This window comes from Oncorhynchus masou, chromosome 12, assembly GCF_036934945.1.
Source record: "Oncorhynchus masou masou isolate Uvic2021 chromosome 12, UVic_Omas_1.1, whole genome shotgun sequence".
Taxonomy (NCBI): Eukaryota; Metazoa; Chordata; class Actinopteri; order Salmoniformes; family Salmonidae; genus Oncorhynchus; species Oncorhynchus masou.
In genome coordinates this window covers 61,577,404-61,593,929 of record NC_088223.1, presented here as the reverse complement: position 1 = coordinate 61,593,929, position 16,526 = coordinate 61,577,404, and the positions used below count along the sequence as shown (strand labels likewise).

The window sequence follows — 16,526 nt, the reverse complement described above, 5'->3', positions numbered from 1 at the left end:
GGTTATGTTCGCTGTGGTTGTCCCTGAAGGGTTATGTTCGCTGTGGTTGTCCCTGTCTCTGAAGGATTATGTTAGCTGTGGTTGTCCCTGTCTCTGAAGGGTTATGTTAGATGTGGTTGTCCCTGTCTCTGAAGGGTTACGTTCGCTGTGGTTGTCCCTCTCTCTGAAGGGTTATGTTAGCTGTGGTTGGCCCTGTCTCTGAAGGGTTATGTTCGCTGTGGTTGTCCCTGAAGGGTTATGTTAGCTGTGGTTGTCCCTGAAGGGTTATGTTCGCTGTGGTTGTCCCTGCCTCTGAAGGGTTATGTTAGCTGTGGTTGTCCCTGTCTCTGAAGGGTTATGTTAGCTGTGGTTGTCTCTCTCTCTGAAGGGTTATGTTAGATGTGGTTGTCCCTCTCTCTGAAGGGTTATGTTAGCTGTGTTTGTCCCTCTCTCTGAAGGGTTGTGTTTGATGTGGTTGTCCCTCTCTCTGAAGGGTTATGTTAGCTGTGTTTGTCCCTCTCTCTGAAGGGTTGTGTTTGATGTGGTTGTCCCTCTCTCTGAAAGGTTATGTTAGCTGTGGTTGTCCCTGTCTCTGAAGGGTTATGTTCGATGTGGTTGTCTCTCTCTCTGAAGGGTTGTGTTCGATGTGGTTGTCCCTGTCTCTGAAGGGTTATGTTAGCTGTGGTTGTCCCTCTCTCTGAAGGGTTATGTTAGCTGTATTTGTCCCTCTCTCTGAAGGGTTATGTTAGCTGTGGTTGGGCTACATAGCCATGGTTATGGTAGCTGTGGTTGGGCTGCATAGCCATGGTTATGGTAGCTGTGGTTGGGCTACATAGCCATGGTTATGGTAGCTGTGGTTGGGCTATATAGCCATGGTTATGGTAGCTGTGGTTGGGCTACATAGCCATGGTTATGGTAGCTGTGGTTGGGCTACATAGCCATGGTTATGGTAGCTGTGGTTGGGCTACATAGCCATGGTTATGGTAGCTGTGGTTGGGCTACATAGCCATGGTTATGGTCATGGTTATAATGAGTTGTTCTGTAGATTACTATACTGTATATGACTCCATATCATTGGGTTGTTCTGACAGTGGATCAGACAGACTGGACACGGGCAGATTTTGAGAAGCAGTTGGACCTTAACTACACATTCTGACATGGAGGGCCAGTTCTGATAATGATGCTTTTCTCCTGTAAACATCCTGTCCCCTATCATATCTCCCCCTGGGGCTGCCCTTTACCCACCTCCCACCTCCCTCTCCTCCCTCTCTCATGTTCCTGGTGTCGTTCCTGACATTATCTGCAGCTTGAGATGGAGCCCCAGGGGATGGAGGGGGCCCAGGAAGAGCAGGATTACTGAGGGGAGCAGGCTGCCCTGGGTGGGATAGAGAGGGGAGAGGGGGTCCTGGATCTTTCTAACAGTCTCACTATCATCCATAAAGGATCCAGCAGGGTCAAGTGCAGCAGGCACAGAATGCTACTGATGTCTATCTAGGATTGGATGTGTCCTTATTAATCTGTGTGCTCTAGGTCCTACAGTACGGTACAATACATGGAAGAAGGTCTAGTGTAGTCGAGCCTCGCAATATTCATTTCAGCCCAGTCCCTCGTAACCCAGGGAGACCCACGTCTTTCTATCTGATGAAGTGGGCAGTATTCCTAGAGTAATGTCCTGTAGACAGTATGTGTGGACAGTATGTGTTGACAGTATGTGTAGACAGTATGTGTGGACAGCATGTGTAGACAGTATGTGTAGACAGTATGTGTGGACAGTAGGTGTGGACAGTATGTGTAGACAGTATGTGTGGACAGTATGTGTGGACAGTAGGTGTGGACAGTATGTGTATTGTAGACAGTATGTGTGGACAGTATGTGTGGACAGTAGGTGTGGACAGTATGTGTAGACAGTAGGTGTGTAGACAGTATGTGTGGACAGTAGGTGTGGACAGTATGTGTAGACAGTATGTGTAGACAGTATGTGTGAACAGTAGGTGTGGACAGTATGCGTGAACATTATTGTAGACAGTATGTGTGGACAGTGGTGTGTAGACAGTAACCGGAGGTGTGGACAAATCTGACAAGGTGTTCTGAACAGGCAGTTAACCTACTGTCATTGAAAATAGAATTTGTTCTTAACTGATTGCCTGGTTAAATAAAGGTAAAATTAAATTAAATGTGTAGACAGTATGTGTGGACAGTATGTGTGACAGTATGTGTGACAGTGTGTGTGGACAGTATGTGTGTGGAGACAGTATGTGTAGACAGTATGTGTAGACAGTGTAGACAGTATGTAGACAGTACAGTGTGTAGACAGTATGTGTAGACAGTATGTGTAGACAGTAGACATTACGTGTAGACAGTAGGTAACAGTATGTGTAGGTACAAATCTGACAAGGTACAAATCTGTCGTTCTGCCCCTGAACAGGCAGTTAACCTACTGTCATTGAAAATAAGAATTTGTTCTTAACTGACTTGCCTGGTTAAATAAAGGTAAAATTAAATTAAATGTGTAGACAGTGTGTGTGGACAGTGTGTGTGGACAGTGTGTGTGGACAGTACGTGTAAACAGTACGTGTAAACAGTACGTGTAGACATTACGTGTAGACAGTATGTGTAGGCAGTATGTGTAGACAGTATGTGTAGACATTACGTGCAGACAGTATGTGTAGACAGTATGTGACAGTAGACAGTATGTGTAGTATGTGTGACAGACAGTATGTGTAGACAGTACGTGTAGACAGTATGTTAAATGTAGACAGTATGTGTAGACAGTACGTGTAGACAGTATGTGTAGACAGTACGTGTAGACAGTTATGTGTAAACAGTACGTGTAGACAGTATGTGTAGACAGTACGTGTGGACAACATGTGTGTTGATGACGTAGTAGACATTTAGGCGTGTGAGCCAGTCAAGTGGCCAGGCAGTGAGTGGAGACATTACGTGTTCATCTGTTTAGGGGGGACAACCACAGCTTAGAGAGTTAGACGTGGGTATGAGGCAGAGCACAGCAGACGGAGACAGCTTACGTGTCTGAGGTACATATGTCACCGCTGACCCTGGACATTACCCAGCTGACCTCCAAGACAGAGCAGTTTACAGTAAGACAGTAACAACCCTGCTCACATAAACACTCCATTATAGAAATACTATGAGTTTTGAAGTCAGATGACAGTTGTGGATACATTTTTATGTCTCGGTGTCCAATATGACAGTGAGAGTAGTAGACAATCCTAACTAACATTAGTGACTGGAAGACAGTATGACTCTGTAGACAGATAAATCGTGTCAGACAGTATGTAACATAACCTAGACAGTATGTGTAGACAACCACATCTAACATAACGAGACAGGGAGACAGTATGTGTAGACAGGGACAACGTAACATAACCAGTCAGAGACAGGTACAACAGCTATGAGACAGGGACAACCACATGTAGACATAACCCTTCAGAGACAGTAACCACAGCTAACATAACCCTTCAGTAGACATTACGTGTAGACAGTAGGTACAACAACACAGTAACATAACCCTTCAGAGACAGTACAACCAGTGTAGACATAACCCTTCAGAGACAGGACCACAGCTAACATAACCCTTCAGAGACAGGGACAACCACAGCTAACATAACCCTTCAGAGACAGGGACAACCACAGCTAACATAACCCTTCAGAGACAGGGACAACCACAGTAACATAACCCTGTAGAGAGTAGGGACAGACAGCTAACATAACCCTGAGACAGGGACAACCACAGCTAACATAACCCTTCAGAGACAGGGACAACCACAGTAACATAACCCTTCAGATGACTGACAGTACAGGCTCATAACCCTTCAGAGAGCAACCACAGCAACATAACCCTTCAGAGCAGGGACAACCAGGAACAGCCCTGAGACAACCACAGCTAACATAACCCTTCAGAGACAGTTCATCCCTTCAGAGACAGGGACAACCACACATCTAACATAACCCTTCAGAGACAGGGACAACCACAGTCATAACCATTCAGAGACAGGGACAACCACAGCTAACATAACCCTTCAGGCAGGCAACAGAACATAACCCTTCAGAGACAGGGACAACCACAGCTAACATAACCCTTCAGAGACAGGGACAACCACATCTAACATAACCCTTCAGAGACACCCTGACCTGGCCCCGCCCCTCCCCAGCTGACAACCAAGTTATCTCAGAGCAGTTTAACCCTTCAGCACAAAATAAGATTGGCAATCTGCGAACAACCCTGCTCACTTAAACACTCCATTATAGAAATACAACTGAGATTTCAGAGACAGGGACAACAGATAACCCTTCAGTGACAGATACAACCACAGCTTTAACCCTTCAGAGACAGGTGTCCAATATTCAGAAGGGAAGCTGAGAGGTACAGCTAACATAACCCTTCAGAGACAGGGACAACCACATAACTAACATAGCACAATGACCCTTCAGAGACAGGGACAACCACAGCTAACATAACCCTTCAGAGAAGGGACAACCACATCTAACCCTTCACTGGACAACCACATCTCATCTGACTCTGGGGAGGCAGATAAATCCCCAAGTATCCATTTAACCCTTCAGAGACAGGGACAACTACAGCTAACATAACCCTTCAGAGACAGGGACAACTACATCTAACATAACCCTTCAGGGAGAGGGACAACCACAGCGAACATAACCCTTCAGAGACAGGGACAACCACAGCTAACATAACCCTTCAGGGACAACCATATCTAACATAACCCTTCAGAGACAGGGACAACCACATCTAACATAACCCTTCAGAGACAGGGACAACCACAGCTAACATAACCCTTCAGAGAGAGGGACAACCACATTTAACATAACCCTTCAGAGACAGGGACAACCACAGCTAACATAACCCTTCAGAGACAGGGACAACCACAGCTAACATAACCCTTCAGAGACAGGGACAACCACAGCTAACATAACCCTTCAGAGACAGGGACAACCACAGCTAACATAACCCTTCAGAGACAGGGACAACCACATCTAACATAACCCTTCAGAGACAGGGACAACCACAGCTAACATAACCCTTCAGAGACAGGGACAACCACAGCTAACATAACCCTTCAGAGACAGGGACAACCACAGCTAACATAACCCTTCAGAGACAGGGACAACCACAGCTAACATAACCCTTCAGAGACAGGGACAACCACAGCTAACATAACCCTTCAGAGACAGGGACAACCACAGCTAACATAACCCTTCAGAGACAGGGACAACCACAGCTAACATAACCCTTCAGAGACAGGGACAACCACAGCTAGAGACAACAACCTTCAGAGACAGGGACAACCACAGCTAACATAACCCTTCAGAGACAGGGACAACCACAGCTAACATAACCCAGCTCAGAGAGAGGGACAACCACAGCTAACATAACCCTTCAGAGACAGGGACAACCACATCTAACATAACCCTTCAGAGACAGGGACAACCACAGCTAACATAACCCTTCAGAGACAGGGACAACCACAGCTAACATAACCCTTCAGAGACAGGGACAACCACAGCTAACATAACCCTTCAGAGACAGGGACAACCACAGCTAACATAACCATTCAGAGACAGGGACAACCACAGCTAACATAACCCTTCAGACAGGGACAACCACAGCTAACATAACCCTTCAGAGACAGGGACAACCACAGCTAACATAACCCTTCAGAGACAGGGACAACACAGCTAACATAACAGAGACAGGGACAACCACAGCTAACATAACCCTTCAGAGACAGGGACAACCACAGCTAGGACAACAACACATCTAACAACCACAGCTAACCCTTCAGAGAGACAACCACAGCAGGGACAACATAACCCTTCAGAGACAGGGACAACCACATCTAACATAACCCTTCAGAGACAGGGACAACCACAGCTAACATAACCATTCAGAGACAGGGACAACCACATCTAACATAACCCTTCAGAGACAGGGACAACCACAGCTAACATAACCCTTCAGAGACAGGGACAACCACAGCTAACATAACCCTTCAGAGACAGGGACAACCACAGCTAACATAACCCTTCAGAGACAGGGACAACCACATCTAACATAACCCTTCAGGAGACAGGGACAACCACAGCTAACATAACCCTTCAGAGACAGGGACAACCACAGCTAACATAACCCTTCAGAGACAGGGACAACCACAGCTAACATAACCCTTCAGAGACAGGGACAACCACAGCTAACATAACCCCCTTCAGAGACAGGGACAACCACAGCTAACATAACCCTTCAGAGACAGGGACAACCACAGCTAACATAACCCTTCAGAGAGAGGGACAACCACAGCTAACATAACCCTTCAGAGACAGGGACAACCACAGCTAACATAACCCTTCAGAGACAGGGACAACCACAGCTAACATAACCCTTCAGAGACAGGGACAACCACAGCTAACATAACCCTTCAGAGACAGGGACAACCACAGCTAACATAACCCTTCAGAGACAGGGACAACCACAGCTAACATAACCCTTCAGAGACAGGGACAACCACAGCTAACATTACAGGGACAACCACAGCTTAACAGAGACAGGGACAACCACAGCTAACATAACCCTTCAGAGACAGGGACAACCACAGCTAACATAACCCTTCAGAGACAGGGACAACCACAGCTAACATATATGAAATCTAATGCAGCAACAAGACTGAAACAGTGGTGGTTACTGTAATATTATATGTTATAGAAAGAGCTAACAAAGCATCTATCAAAGCAGGACAAACACAGAAGGGCTAACCTTTCTCTTTTCCTCCATTCATCTTGCCATTTCTTATTTATTTTCATATTTCATATCTTGCCCCCTCACCCAGACAGGCCCAGCTGTGCCACCTCTCCCTCACTCCCTCCTTTCTCTCTCCACTCCGCCTCTCCTTCTGTTTAGGGGAGTGAACGGGACAGGGATCGGCCTGTAATCCCGCCTCCAATGGTGTAAGCACTAAATTAATGATCTCTAATCCAGGAGGAGTTAATCCCTGGGCCTGGCTGGTTGGCTGGTTGGCTGGTTGGCTGCCTGGCTGGTTGGCTGGCTGGTTGGCTGCCTGGCTGGTTGGCTGGTTGGCTGCCTGGCTGGTTGGCTGCCTGGGTGGTTGGCTGCCTGGATGGTTAGCTGGTTGGCTGCCTGGCTGGCTGGCTGGTTGGCTGCCTGGCTGGTTGGCTGGTTGGCTGCCTGCCTGGTTGGCTGGTTGGCCGGTTGGCTGCCTGGCTGGTTGGCTGCCTGGGTGGTTGGCCGCCTGGCTGCCTGGCTGGTTGGCTGCCTGGCTGGTTGGCTGCCTGGGTGGTTGGCCGCCTGACTACCTGGCTGGTTGGCTGCAGGGCTAGGTGATGGGGAGCAGTACCCCTCCTCTCCCCCATTTTGCTTCTCCCTTTACCCCTCCTCTTCTATCCCCCTATCTCTAGTCACGAGCCCTCAGCCATGGGCCCAAAGCTTCTTAATTCTCATTAGCACTGGTAATGGGGTCTCACTACACAAATGAACTTTAGTCATGGGTTTGAGACACACCCTGACATCCTCCTCTACACCCCCCACACACACATGCAACTCCCCGCCGAGCTTCTCCTCCCTTCCAAGCAGTCAGCATCTCAGTGGGACTGTGGCTCTGAGAATCTCTGGTGTATTTCAGGTTTAAAAAGGCTTCTGAAGCTTGTCATTTCCGCTTTGATATTTCAGATTTGATTTTCTCTTACGAAAAATGGATCAACCCCTACAAAAATGTCCATTAATTATAATCCACCATAACAATTCAAATTTCCTGTTGCTGCAGGATTATTTTCCTGCTGTAGAAAACTGGCTCAAATGAAGATCTTACATCTGTATGGGGAAGTCAGGGGAAGTATATGTACTGTATAAGTGTGTGTAGATGTGTGTGTGTAGATGTGTGTGTGTAGATGTGTGTGTGTGTACTCACGGTCCTCGCGGGTTTGGATGTACAGGACATTGCTCCTGACCCCGTCCCCAGCCTGGGTGTAGGCCAGCACCTGGACACTGTAGTTTGTGAACTTCTCCAGCCCTCTCAGCTCCACCTGCTCACGAGTTGTAGTGATGTTCTGCATCTCTCCCCATTCTGACAGAGAGCGGTAGAGAGAGAGAGAGAGAGGTAGAGAGAGAGAGAGAGAGGGGGGGGGGGGGGGGGGAGAGAGAGAGAGAGAGAGAGAGAGAGAGAGAGAGAGAGAGAAAGTGATAGAGAGAGAGAAAGTAAGCCTTGTTTGCTCAGGTGAGGAAAATACAGGTTAGGGAAGGTAAACAACTATATATTTTTAATTCCAGGTAAACCAAAGACAGATTGGGAATGGGGTGTGTGAAGGGTTAGGTTAGGTTAGGAGCCAGATGAGGAGAGGGGTGTGAGTTAAGGGTTACCACACACCGAGACAGACAGGTGGGGAGCACAGTTAGAGTGTTTGGTACAGTTTCACACACCCATGTCAGACATCAGACAGACAGGTGGGGCCATGGGTTTGGGGTTTAGTTAGAATGATAGTCGTGATAATTACTCTGCATCGGCCCCTGTGCCTGGCCCCCACAGCACCCACCTCCGTCAGGGAAGAGGGACCAGAACACTACGCGGTAGCCCTTCAGCACGCCATGCAGCGTCAGACGCGGGGGCTCCGCCCATGTGATCACCGCCTCGTCTGACGTCACCGAGATGGCCCGCACGTTCTGGGGTGGCTGGCTGGGCACTGGGGGTAGGAGAAAGGTCATAGGTTAACATCACAGAGGGCTATAGTGTATGTTATTGAACACAGCTATCTCTGACTAATAGGACAGAAATGATAGTAATTGCAAAAAAATACTATTTATTCCAATCTTCAACTTTCAATCACTGCAACGGGGAGAGAAACAGATGTAGAAAGTGAGGGATGACAGAGAGAGAGAGAGAGAGAGAGAGAGAGAGAGAGAGAGCAAGGGAGGGATGGGCAGGCATAGCCTGGACTGATAAGGGTTAACATCATTGTAAATAAGAATGTGTTCTTACCTGACTTGCCTAGTTAAATAAAGGTTAAATAATAAATAATAATTGTAAGGATGAAGGGAAAGAGGGATACACAGTAGCATATAACAGGGCAGACTGGACTGATAAGGGTTAACATGAAGGATGTTGATGAGATGCAGACTAAGACATGAAGGATGTTGATGAGATGCAGAGAGGATAAGGGTTAACATGAAGGATGTTGATGAGATGCAGACAGAGGATAAGGGTTAACATGAAGGATGTTGATGAGATGCAGACAGAGGATAAGGGTTAACATGAAGGATGTTGATGAGATGCAGATGGAAGGATGTTGATGAGATGCAGACAGAGGATAAGGGTTAACATGAAGGATGTTGATGAGATGCAGACAGAGGATGAAGGATGGGTTAACATGAAGGATGTTGATGAGATGCAGACAGAGGATAAGGGTTAACATGAAGGATGTTGATGAGATGCAGACAGAGGATAAGGGTTAACATGAAGGATGTTGATGAGATGCAGACGGAGGATAAGGGTTAACATGAAGGATGTTGATGATGTTGATGAGATGCAGACAGAGAGATAAGGGTTAACATGAAGGATGTTGATGAGATGCAGACAGAGGATAAGGGTTAACATGAAGGATGTTGATGAGATGCAGACAGGAGGATAAGGGTTAACATGAAGGATGTTGATGAGATGCAGATGAGGATAAGGGTTAACATGAAGGATGTTGATGAGATGCAGATGTTGATAAGAACATGCAGATGTTGATGAGATGCAGATAAGGATAAGGTTAACATGAAGGATGTTGATGAGATGCAGACAGATAAGGGTTATGAAGGATGTTGATGAGATGCAGACATGATAGGATGAAGGATGTTGATGAGATGCAGACAGGATAAGGGTTAACATGAAGGATGTTGATGAGATGCAGACAGAGGATAAGAAGGATGTTGATGACATGAATGAAGATGTTGATGAGATGCAGACAGAGGATAAGGGTTAACATGAAGGATGTTGATGAGATGCAGACAGAATAAGGGTTAACATGAAGGATGTTGATGAGATGCAGACAGAGGATAAGGGTTAACATGAAGGATGTTGATGAGATGCAGACGGAGGATAAGGGTTAACATGAAGGATGTTGATGAGATGCAGACAGGGATAAGGGTTAACATGAAGGATATGAGATGCAGACTGGACATGAAGGATTTAACATGAAGGATGTTGATGAGATGCAGACATGAAGATGTTGATGAGATGGATAATGGGTTAACATGAAGGATGTTGATGAGATGCAGACATAAGGAACATAAGGATGTTAACATGAAGGATGAAGGATGTGATGAGATGCAGACAGAGGATAAGGGTTAACATGAAGGATGTTGATGAGATGCAGACGGAGGATAAGGGTTAACATGAAGGATGTTGATGAGATGCAGACTGGACTGATAAGGGTTAACATGAAGGATGTGAGATGCAGACGATGTTAACATGATGATGATGCAGACAGAGGATAAGGGTTAACATGAAGGATGTTGATGAGATGCAGACAGAGGATAAGGGTTATGACATGAAGAAGGATGTTGATGAGATGCAGACAGAGGATAAGGGTTAACATGAAGGATGTTGATGAGATGCAGACAGAGGATAAGGGTTAACATGAAGGATGTTGATGAGATGCAGACTGGACTGATAAGGGTTAACATGAAGGATGTTGATGAGATGCAGACAGAGGATAAGGGTTAACATGACATGAAGGATGTTGATGAGATGCAGACAGAGGATAAGGGTTAACATGAAGGATGTTGATGAGATGCAGACAGATAAGATAAGGATGTTAACATGAAGGATGTTGATGAGATGCAGACAGGAGGATAAGGGTTAACATGAAGGATGTTGATGAGATGCAGACTGGACATGATATGAGGGTTAACATGAAGGATGTTGATGAGATGCAGACAGAGGATAAGGATGTTGATGAGGTTAACATGAAGGATGTTGATGAGATGCAGACAGGATAAGGAACATAAGGATGTTGATGAGATGCAGACATGAAGGATGTTGATGAGATGCAGACAGGAGGATAAGGGTTAACATGAAGGATGTTGATGAGATGCAGACTGATAAGGGTTAACATGAAGGATGTTGATGAGATGCAGACAGAGGATAAGGGTTAACATGAAGGATGTTGATGAGATGCAGACGGAGGATAAGGGTTAACATGAAGGATGTTGATGAGATGCAGACTGGAGGATAAGGGTTAACATGAAGGATGTTGATGAGATGCAGACAGAGGATAAGGGTTAACATGAAGGATGTTGATGAGATGCAGACAAGAGATAAGGGTTAACATGAAGGATGTTGATGAGATGCAGATGGAGGATAAGGGTTAACATGAAGGATGTTGATGAGATGCAGACAGAGGATAAGGGTTAACATGAAGGATGTTGATGAGATGCAGACGGAGGATAAGGGTTAACATGAAGGATGTTGATGAGATGCAGACTAAGGATTTAACATGAAGGATGTTGATGAGATGCAGACGGAGGATAAGGGTTAACATGAAGGATGTTGATGAGTTGCAGACAGAGGATAAGGGTTAACATGAAGGATGTTGATGAGATGCAGACGGAGTATAAGGGTTAACATGAAGGATGTTGATGAGATGCAGACGGAGGATAAGGGTTAACATGAAGGATGTTGATGAGATGCAGACAGAGGATAAGGGTTAACATGAAGGATGTTGATGAGATGCAGATGGATAATAAGGGTTAACATGAAGGGTGTTGATGAGATGCAGACAAGGATGTTGATGAGATGCAACATGATAAGAACATGAAGGATGTTGATGAGATGCAGACAGAGGATAAGGGTTAACATGAAGGATGTTGATGAGATGCAGACGGAGGATAAGGGATGTTGATGAGATGCAACATGAAGGATGTTGATGAGATGCAGACTGGACTGACATGAAGGATGTTGATGAGATGCAGACTGGAGGATAAGGGTTAACATGAAGGATGTTGATGAGATGCAGACAGAGGATGTTGATGAGATGCAGACAGAGGATAAGGGTTAACATGAAGGATGTTGATGAGATGCAGACAGGAGGATAAGGGTTAACATGAAGGATGTTGATGAGATGCAGACTGGACTGATAAGGGTTAACATGAAGGATGTTGATGAGATGCAGACAGAGGATAAGGGTTAACATGAAGGATGTTGATGAGATGCAGACAGAGGATAAGGATGTTATGAGATGCAGATGGATAAGGGTTAACATGAAGGATGTTGATGAGATGCAGACAGGAGGATAAGGGTTAACATGAAGGATGTTGATGAGATGCAGACAGAGGATAAGGGTTAACATGTTGATGAATGATGTTGATGAGATGCAGACAGAGGATAAGGGTTAACATGAAGGATGTTGATGAGATGCAGACTGGACTGATAAGGATAAGGATGTTGAGATGCATGAACATGAAGGATGTTGATGAGATGCAGACAGAGGATAAGGGTTAACATGAAGGATGTTGATGAGATGCAGACGGAGGATAAGGGTTAACATGAAGGATGTTGATGAGATGCAGACAGATAAGGGTTAACATGAAGTTGAAGGGTTAACATGAAGGATGTTGATGAGATGCAGATGGGATAAGGGTTAACATGAAGGAGGATAATGGGTTAACATGAAGGATGTTGATGAGATGCAGACAGAGGATAAGGGTTAACATGAAGGATGTTGATGAGATGCAGACAGAGGATAAGGGTTAACATGAAGGATGTTGATGAGATGTTGATGAGATGCATGAAGGATGTTGATGAGATGCAGACTGGGTTAACATGAAGGATGTTGATGAGATGCAGACAGAGGATAAGGGTTAACATGAAGGATGTTGATGAGATGCAGACAGAGATAAGGGTTAACATGCAGGATGTTGATGACATGAAGGATGTTGATGAGATGCAGACAGTGTTGATGAGATGCAGACTGGACTGATAAGGGTTAACATGAAGGATGTTGATGAGATGCAGACGGAGAAGATAAGGGTTAACATGAAGGATGTTGATGAGATGCAGACAGAGGATAAGGGTTAACATGAAGGATGTTGATGAGATGCAGACAGAGGATGCAGACGGGTTAACATGAAGGATGTTGATGACATGGATAGGTTAAGGTTAACATGAAGGATGTTGATGAGATGCAGACGGAGGATAAGGTTAACATGAAGGATGTTGATGAGATGCAGACTGGACTGATAAGGGTTAACATGAAGGATGTTGATGAGATGCAGACAGGATGTTGATAAGGGTTAACATGAAGGATGTTGATGAGATGCAGACTGGAGGATAAGGGTTAACATGAAGGATGTTGATGAGATGCAGACTGGATATTAAACATGAAGGATGTTGATGAGATGCAGACATGAAGGATAAGGGTTAACATGAAGGATGTTGATGAGATGCAGACAGAGGATAAGGGTTAACATGAAGGATGTTGATGAGATGCAGACAGAGGATAAGGGTTAACATGCAGGATGTTGATGAGATGCAGACTGGACTGATAAGGGTTAACATGAAGGATGTTGATGAGATGCAGACAGAGGATAAGGGTTAACATGAAGGATGTTGATGAGATGCAGATGGAGAATAAGGGTTAACATGAAGGATGTTGATGAGATGCAGACTGGATGAGATGAGAGATGCAGACATAAGGGTTAGGATAAGGGTTAACATGAAGGATGTTGATGAGATGCAGACAGAGGATAAGGGTTAACATGAAGGATGTTGATGAGATGCAGACTGGAGGATAAGGGTTAACATGAAGGATGTTGATGAGATGCAGACAGAACATGAAGGATGATGAGATGCAGACTGGACTTAAGGGTTAACATGAAGGATGTTGATGAGATGCAGACGGAGGATAAGGGTTAACATGAAGGATGTTGATGAGATGATGAGATGCAGACTGGAGGATAAGGGTTAACATGAAGGATGTTGATGAGATGCAGACAGAGGATAAGGGTTAACATGAAGGATGTTGATGAGATGCAGACGGAGGATAAGGGTTAACATGAAGGATGTTGATGAGATGCAGACAGAGGATAAGGGTCAACATGATATGAGATGCAGATGGAGGGATAAGTATGAGTTGATGAGATTAACATGAAGGATGTTGATGAGATGCAGACAGAGGATTAACATGAAGGATGTTGATGAGATGCAGACAGAGGATAAGGGTTAACATGAAGGATGTTGATGAGATGCAGACAGTGGACTGATAAGGGTTAACATGAAGGATGTTGATGAGATGCAGACAGAGGATAAGGGTTAACATGAAGGATGTTGATGATGAGATGCAGACAGAGGATAAGGGTTAACATGAAGGATGTTGATGAGATGCAGACAGAGGATAAGGGTTAACATGAAGGATGTTGATGAGATGCAGATGGAGGATAAGGGTTAACATGAAGGATGTTGATGAGATGCAGACGGATAGGGTTAACATGAAGGATGTTAACATGATTGATGAGATGCAGACAGAGGATAAGGGTTAACATGAAGGATGTTGATGATGAGATGGACTGATAAGGATGTTGATGAGATGCCAGAGGATAAGTTAACATGAAGGATGTTGATGAGATGCAGACTGGACTGATAAGGGTTAACATGAAGGATGTTGATGAGATGCAGATAAACATGAAGGATGTTGATGAGATGCAGACTGAGGATAAGGGTTAACATGAAGGATGTTGATGAGATGCAGACCTGGATAAGGGTTAACATGAAGGATGTTGATGAGATGCAGACGTAGGGATAAGGGTTAACATGAAGGATGTTATGAGATGCAGACAAGAGGATGGAAGGGTTAACATGAAGGATGTTGATGAGATGCAGACAGAGGATAAGGGTTAACATGAAGGATGTTGATGAGATGCAGACTGGACTGATAAGGGTTAACATGAAGGATGTTGATGAGATGCAGACAGAGGATAAGGCAGTTAACATGAAGGATGTTGATGAGATGCAGACAGAGGACATGTTGATGAGGCAGTTAACATGAAGGATGTTGATGAGATGCAGACGTAGGATAAGGGTTAACATGAAGGATGTTGATGAGATGCAGACGAGATGGATAAGGGTTAAACATGAAGGATGTTGATGAGATGCAGACTGGACTGATAAGATGGTTAAAGGATGTTGATGAAGGATGTTGATGAGATGCAGACTGGACTGATAAGGGTTAACATGAAGGATGTTATGAGATGCAGACGTAGGATAAGGGTTAACATGAAGGATGTTGATGAGATGCAGACGGAGGATATGAGATGCAGACGGATAAGGGTTAACAGGGTGTAACATGAAGGATGTTGATGAGATGCAGACTGGACTGATAAGGGGTTAACATGAAGGATGTTGATGAGATGCAGACGGACTTGATGACATAAGGGTTGATGACATGAAGAAGATGTTGAAGGATGATGATGCAGACTGGAGATAAGGGTTAACATGAAGGATGTTGATGAGATGCAGACTTGATGGACTGATGAACTGGATAAGGGTTAACATGAAGGATGATGAGATGCAGACATGAGGATAAGGGTTAACATGAAGGATGTTGATGAGATGCAGAGGGATTTAACATGAAGGATGTTGATGAGATGCAGACTGTTGATGAGGGACGGAGGATTAACATGAAGGATGTTGATGAGATGCAGACGGAGGATAAGGGTTAACATGAAGGATGTTGATGAGATGCAGACAGGATAAGGGTTAACATGAAGGATGTTGATGAGATGCAGACTGGACTGATAAGGGTTAACATGAAGGATGTTGATGAGATGCAGACAGAGGATAAGGGTTAACATGAAGGATGTTGATGAGATGCAGACTGGACTGATAAGGGTTAACATGAAGGATGTTGATGAGATGCAGATGGAAGATAAGGGTTAACATGAAGGATGTTGATGAGATGCAGATGGAGGATAAGATGAAGGATGTTAACATGAAGGATGTTGATGAGATGCAGACAAGAGGATAAGGGTTAACATGAAGGATGTTGATGAGATGCAGATGGAGGATAAGGGTCAACATGCAGGATGTTGATGAGATGCAGACGGAGGATAATGGTTAACATGAAGGATGTTGATGAGATGCAGACTGGACTGATAAGGGTTAACATGAAGGATGTTGATGAGATACAGATGGAGGATAAGAAGCAGACGCGTGTGGACAGAGGACAATGTGTCCAGCTGTGTGATAATTGCAGCTGTAGAAGCAGCAGCGGCAGACAGACAGACATTCTGAGAGCGTGTGTTTTAGTTATCACTACCATTATCATAATCAGGATCTACATCTAGCTCTGTCATTAAGGCTGCACACACAGGGGAGGGGGAGGGACGAAGATGTTGTCTGTCTGTCTGATGTAAAGATGAAAAAGAGAGTATTGAGAGAAGGAGACAGGGGGATTCCCCAATGAAAGCAAGGGAGAGAGATTGAGGAGAAAAACAAATTGACTGATAAAAAAAGAAAGGGTGTGAA

The 16,526-nt window shown here is 45.0% G+C and overlaps 1 pseudogene; it reads right to left on the bottom strand.

Annotated features, from left to right (window-relative positions):
* Nucleotides 1–16,526, bottom strand: part of LOC135550575 (cell adhesion molecule DSCAML1-like) — a 151,855-nt pseudogene that overhangs the window by 12,015 nt on the left and 123,314 nt on the right.